This window comes from Pongo pygmaeus, chromosome 15, assembly GCF_028885625.2.
Source record: "Pongo pygmaeus isolate AG05252 chromosome 15, NHGRI_mPonPyg2-v2.0_pri, whole genome shotgun sequence".
NCBI classification, from domain to species: Eukaryota; Metazoa; Chordata; class Mammalia; order Primates; family Hominidae; genus Pongo; species Pongo pygmaeus.
The window spans coordinates 37,381,212-37,387,960 of NC_072388.2; positions in this window are offsets into that span (position 1 = coordinate 37,381,212).

A 6,749-nucleotide genomic window follows, 5' to 3' on the forward strand; every position below is an offset into this window, starting at 1 on the left:
GCTATTGCTTTCTGTTTGTTAGTTTTCCTTCTAACAGTCAGGACCCTCTGTTGCAGGTCTGCTGTAGTTTGCTGGGGGTCCACTCCAGACCCTGTTTGCCTGGGTATCACCCGCAGAGGCTGCAGAACAGCAAAGATTGCTGCCTGCTCCTTCCTTTGGAAACTTCACCCCAGAGGGACACTGGCCTGATGCCAGCCAGAGCTCTCCTGTATGAGGTGTCTGTCAACCACTACTGGGAGATATCCCACTACTGGGAGCCACAGAGGTCAGGGACCCTCTTGAGGAGGCAGTCTGTCCCTTAGCAGAGCTCAAGCGCTGTGCTGGGAGAATCGCTTCTCTCTTCAGAGCTGACAGGCAGGAATGTTTAAGTCTGCTGAAGTGCGCCCACAGGCACCCGTTCCCCCCAGGTGCTCTGTCCCAGGGAGATGGGAGTTTTATCTATAAGCCTCTGACTGGGGCTGCTGCCTTTCTTTCAGAGATGCCCTGCACAGAGAGGAGGACTCTCTAGAGAGGCAATCTGGCTACAGCTGCTTTGCAGTGCTGCAGTGGGCTCTGGCCAGTCTGAACTTCCTGGTGACTTTGTTTACACTGTGAGGGGAAAATCACCTACTCAAGCCTCAGTAATGGCAGTCTCCCCTCCCCCACCAAGCTCAAGCATCCCAGGCCAACTTAAGACTGCTGTGCTGGCGAGAATTTCAAGCCAGTGGATCTTAGCTTGCTGGGCTCTGTGGGGGTGGGGTCCACTGAGCAAGATCATTTGGCTCCCTGGCTTTAGCCCCCTTTCCGAGGGAAAGAATGATTCTATCTCATGGTGTTCCAGGCGCCACTGGGGTACAAAAAAAAAACTCTGGCAGCTAGTTCGGTGTCTGCCCAAATGACCACCTAGTTTTATGCTTGAAACCCAGGGCCCTTGTGGTGTAGGCACCCAAGAGACTCTCCTGTCTGTGGGTTGCAAAGGCCGTGGGAAAAGCATAGTATCTGGGCCAGATAGCACCATCCCTCACAACAGGGTCTCTCACAGCTTCCTTTGGCTAGGGGAGGGAGTTCCCTGACCCCTTGCCATTCCCGGGTGAGGCAACGTCCCACCTTGCTTCTGCTCGCCCTCTATGGGCTGCACGCACTGGCTAACCAGTCCCAATGAGATGAACCGGGTACCTCAGTCAGAAATGCAGAAATCATCTGCCTTCTGAATTGGTCTGCTGGGAACTGCAGACCGGAGCTGTTCATATTCAACCATCTTGCCCAGGAATCTGAAATTCTTTTTTGTTAAATCCAACATCTGGTTATCTTTGGGTCAGTCTTTTCAGTATGGGTCACATTTTCTTACATCTTCATGTCCAGTAATTTTGGATTATACCTGGATATTGTGAATGATACATTGTGGAAAATCTGGATTCTGTTCTGTTTCTCCAAAGAGGCTCATTTTTGTTTGCTTTTATTGGCAAAAAGTTAACTAGGCTGTACTCAAACTCCAACCTCTGAAATCTCAGTTCAGTTCTTTTGGCCTTGGCTGGGTTGCTTGGAGTCTTCCTGGACATGTGTAGTTCAGGGGGCAGTGAGATATTTGGGTAGTTAATATACAGGATTTGGGGCTCCCTCTTTGTGGCTCTCTTTTCCAGGATTCCTTCCTTATCTTCAGCTGCTGGCTGCCTCAAGCCCTGTCCTCAGTAAGGATGTGGGTTTTCTATCTATGTTTTGTTTTCTTAGTATACCATCTGAGACTTCCCTTCAGGCTAAAATCTATAAGAAATTGGAAGCCCACCCAGTGCCACTCCCTTTCTCCAAATGTCCATCCATAATTCATATGCATGTGCCTGCTTTGTGTTTTTATTTTATGCAGAGTCTGTCGTTATTTGAGAGAGGGTTATTCTGACAGAAGCTACTGTACCATTACCAGAAGCGGAAACCAACACTTGCCATTAAAATCCAGAAATTTTCTGTCTATTGCCTCTAGTGTTTGTCTGATTTTTAATCCAGTTAGAAGCTCAATGAAATCTTTCCTTCTCTCTGTGCTTCCTTGTATCCTTCCTTCCCTGGGGCTATAAGATTCAACCTCATTGTCTAATGTTAATGCTGAAAGTGCTAAAGGAAATAAGGAAACGCAGAGATAAATATTTCAAAATATCCTTCTATAAATGTATGTATATTGTGGAGGAGATACAACATTAAAACAATAATTTGAGCAAATTAGGCCGCCAGTCAAAGACGCCCTGAAGAAGGGCCCATGAGAAGAGGGAGTGCATAGGCAATAAAAACACCTAGAGCTAAAAACAAAACAAAACAAAACACACACACACACACACACACACCTAGAGCTGAGTGACAGACAGATGCAGGTGAAACCCCTTAGTGAGGTGGCAGCAGGGGGAGAAGAGGGAGACATCTGGCAGGTGAAGGAGATGCTCCAAAGACAGCATAGAACCCCTCAAAATGAGAAATCCCCAAATTTTAGAATAATTGTTTCATGGCACTTTAAGACTGATACTTAGCAAATGACCTAAATCTAAAAGCTTTATTTTAGAGACAAGGAAACTGAGTCCCACACTTGGCTGACTCATAATTTAGTCAAGATGCCTACTCCTTCCAGCACAGTGTTGGTGCTGTCATATTATTTTTAGCAACAGCCTGGTACCTGTTCATACCTTCTTTTGGTTTGTTTTTTTGACTAATCAACGTTGTGTGTGATAGCTTTAGGTCTGAGCCATTCAGGTGATGCTTAAACATGACGGAGAATTCTAACACAGAACTTTTTGTTTTTTTATATGTATATCTCAGAGTTTAAGTCACAGCAGAGTGAATTGAAGCTTTTTTATGATTGTGTAGAAAACCCTAGGCTCCAACTCTCTTTTCAAATTATGATAAAGCCATGTGGCCTCTCTCAGATTGCTTGGCATAGTGTCTGGGTATCAGTGGCCCACAGGATTTTACAAAGAATAATTTGGATTAGCTCATAAATTTATTGAAGGAGGTATCTATTAGGTGTTCCTGTCTGTCTGTGTGACTGCTATTGACAATAATAAAATGATATGGGTTTCAAACTCCCCTGTCCCATACTAGGACTTCAGGATTTTATCAGTCAGAATCTGCATTCTTTCCTAAGGTATCTTTTTATCATCTCAAATAAGAATGACAAGCTGAGATCATTGAATTTAAAAAAATTTTATTTTAAATTCTGCTTCTATTTCCGCAGGTTTATCCTCTCCTCTCAATTTTGGTGTTATAATAAAAGTTAACATCTTCTGGACAAATCAATATACATCAAGATGAACGGAACAGTCTTTTTACTCAAAACATAGAATGTGCTTCTAATGACAGCAGTGGCCAGGTGAAGAGAGTAAATAAACCATTGTTCACAACCCAAGGTCAAGAGTTGCTATAGTTTGTTTTGAAATGATGCAGCACATCCTTCTGCCTCCTGCCAAATAATAAGAGCCCACTCATTCAAACAGTAAGGTAACAAATAACTCCAAAGTGGCCAGTGCAATCAAAGAGCAACCTACCTTTAAAGGAGAGTAAATACAAGCATTAGGGCTTGTTTTTAAATTTTTCTTAAACAAAAAATATAAATGTCAATATTCTTTTAAAATCTATAATATTGACCATGTTATTTTTGGACTGCATAGCCCAAAGATAATTTAAAAGTTAGCACTTGGAAATAACAAAAACAGCAGACATCTTTTTTTTTTTTTAAGTTTTTCAGGATTAATATTAGAATCCTCACTTAGAATATCTTCTCCAGTCCCCAGACTACTGTTAGTTGCAGTGACAAGCCTGGTGACCTCTATACTATATAATCTAAATTCATGTATACTATTAATAAATATTTTCTAAATGCTGAATTCTAATCATTCTTAAAGAAAACACAATGATTTATTATTTCTTAAACACTACCTATGCAAATATACTACAGAATAAATGATATCTGATTAAGCAAATTTACAAAATCACTAACAAACTCCACTAGGCCATGAGATAATATTCGGACACTGCCATCAAAATTCCATGCAAGGACCCTTAACCAATACCAATGGTCAGCGCCCATGAGCTGGAGCAGGAAGAGAGGTAAGGGACATCTTTTTGACACTTTCACATCCCCTTGACTCTTGGCCAGATTTTTTTTCCCTGCCACGTCCCTAGCGGTTATTGGACACTATCCTCCCTAGCCTGGACAAAGTAAATAATCAATACTGGCCCCCTTTAACCTCCAGACAACTTTATCCTATCTGAATATAGTTGGTGTATAATATTAACTGGACACTCACACCAACTTATTTTTTGTGAGTGTCCTATGGCTAATTTCAAAACCTCTTCTCTAAGTATTGAATGTATTCATTCAATGAACATAACAAGACAGACCTAGACAAAGAAGGGGATGGGTGTTCCAGACAAAGGAAGGCCTGTGCATGGTTTTTCTAGTGCCAACCAAGAGCATCTTTGGCTGCTGAGTTGCCTCTTGTCACTCGGCACCGTAATCCATCTGGGATCTTGAGTGGTCTTACCTCTGTTAATCTCGATCTATCTAAGACTTTATATCAAGAAAAATAAGATTTTATTGTATAAGTACTTATTTTAGTGGTAGTTAGTGATTCAGCCCGTTATTGTTAATCTTTGAAAATTAACCCATCAAGCTAATTTTCAAGAAAAAATGTGACAATCACATATTATGTCAATCTGATAGTATCTGATTTTTACACAACTGTATCAGATTCTTAAATGTAAAAAAATTTTGCATATTTTTATGCATATATGCATATTTTGCATATATGCATCAGTGAGGTTAATAGTATAAATAACAAGTAAATAAAGTACAACTGACAGGTAAGAACAGTGGTACCAATATGGTCTCTAAGATAAATTATACTTTCTTTCATTTTGAAGTTTTTCTTTAGATACTCATACCCTCTGACTAAATTGCTTGAATAGATAAATTGTCATCACTAAGATACATGTAATTTGGGGCCTTTTGATGCTTCAGTAACAAAACAAAAATCAGTTTTTCATGTATCATAATTCCTTTAAGTCTTTATTGAACTAATTCATCTTAAAGCAAAATGAAAAACATAACTGAGAACTATACTTGGTTAGATTGGAAAAGAACATATTTGCTTGTAGTTTGGCACTGTAATTATATTTTTTAATACACAATGTCCCTGAGGGTTTTACATTAGAAATAATCCCCAGGGTATCTACTTTAAGACATGAATGCATACAAATATACAGAAAATATTATTAACACATAAATGTAATGTCTTCAGTTTTAAACAAATTAACTTTGTCCCTGCTTTAAAAATATCTTTTCTTTTGTATGATGTCACAAAATGACATTAGAAGTACAATATTTAATATTAAAGCTGAAAAATAAAAATCAGGCTGTTGGAAGATAGTTATCTCAATTGATTGTTCATAGTTACAGATGAAACTCCTTGTTCTACTCTTTCCCCCTTCTCACTACTGCACTTGACTAGTCTTTAAATAAATAAGTGCAAAAACTACCTCAAACTCATTCCTTTAAGGTAAATAAAAAAGAAAAATATCTAATATAATTATATAGTATATGTAAAAAAAAAAAACTAAGACCAGCCTGGCCAACATGGTGAAACCCCGTCTCTACTAAATATACAAAAATTAGCCGGGCATGATGGCACATGCCTGTAAACCCAGCTACTCAGGAGTCTGATGAACCCGGGAAGCAGAGGGTGCAGTGAGACAAGATAGAGCCACTGCACTTCAGCCTGGGCGACAGAGCAAGACTCTATCTCAAAAAACAAAAACTAGATGAGGGTGATATCAAGTAAGAATACCAGTATGCTGGAGGAAAAATAAAGAATGCTACCTTATTTCAGATAGAAACAAAAATATATCTCCAGAGTTTAGCTCTTCCTACTACAGTTTTCTAGAAACAACTGAAAAGGACAGGGGAAGAAGGGAACTTCCTGACATCCTATGCTCTGTGATAGGCTCAGGGGACTTATTAGGGAACAAAGCAGACATGTTCCCTGCCCTTATAGACTTTACATGAGAGAGACTGACAAGAACTGAGAAAATATAGTCTTACAAACAATGATGAAGCAACCAAGTGCCATGAGAGAGAACAATGAAAAACTCTGCTTCAGATGAAGACCTACTCATCACCAGTTCCCGAAGATAAATACACAAAAGCCTTTTTGTTGCTAGTTTTAATGTTTTTGTTGTTAATTACTATGAAACGTGACAAAAATAAATGACATTATGAAAGTTTAAGAAATCTTACCTAGAGCTTATAAACATTGTCCCTGGGCTGTACTAGTTCCTGACTCCTTTTTTCTCAAATCATAATGAAGCCCTAGTGTTTACTTCATATTAAAAAAAAATTGTGAAGAATAATAATCCATTTCAAGGATGGCTTGTGCATATATTTAACCCCAGCAATGGTACCACACAGAATGTGTGTATGGCCCTTGGCTTGGCCAGCATGGAAAATGTAAATGGGAATACGTAACACAGTTGCAGTACTCAATCTGGTCTCTTAACCACTAGTTTCAGGCTCCATAAAATCAATTCAACAGAGACAGATATTGATCATGAAGACAGCTAAAGCAAAGAGATCAAGTCTGTCCATTTCTTCTCATTTTTCTAGCAGTTCCTCAAGGTCAGGGAACATGTCTACTTCATTCTGTAAATCTTCATTAGGCCTAAGATAGCGCCATTCACAAAAGGAGCCCCTCCAGGTACCCTTGAGGAAAGAGAAGGTATTAAAGGATTCAGTGAGT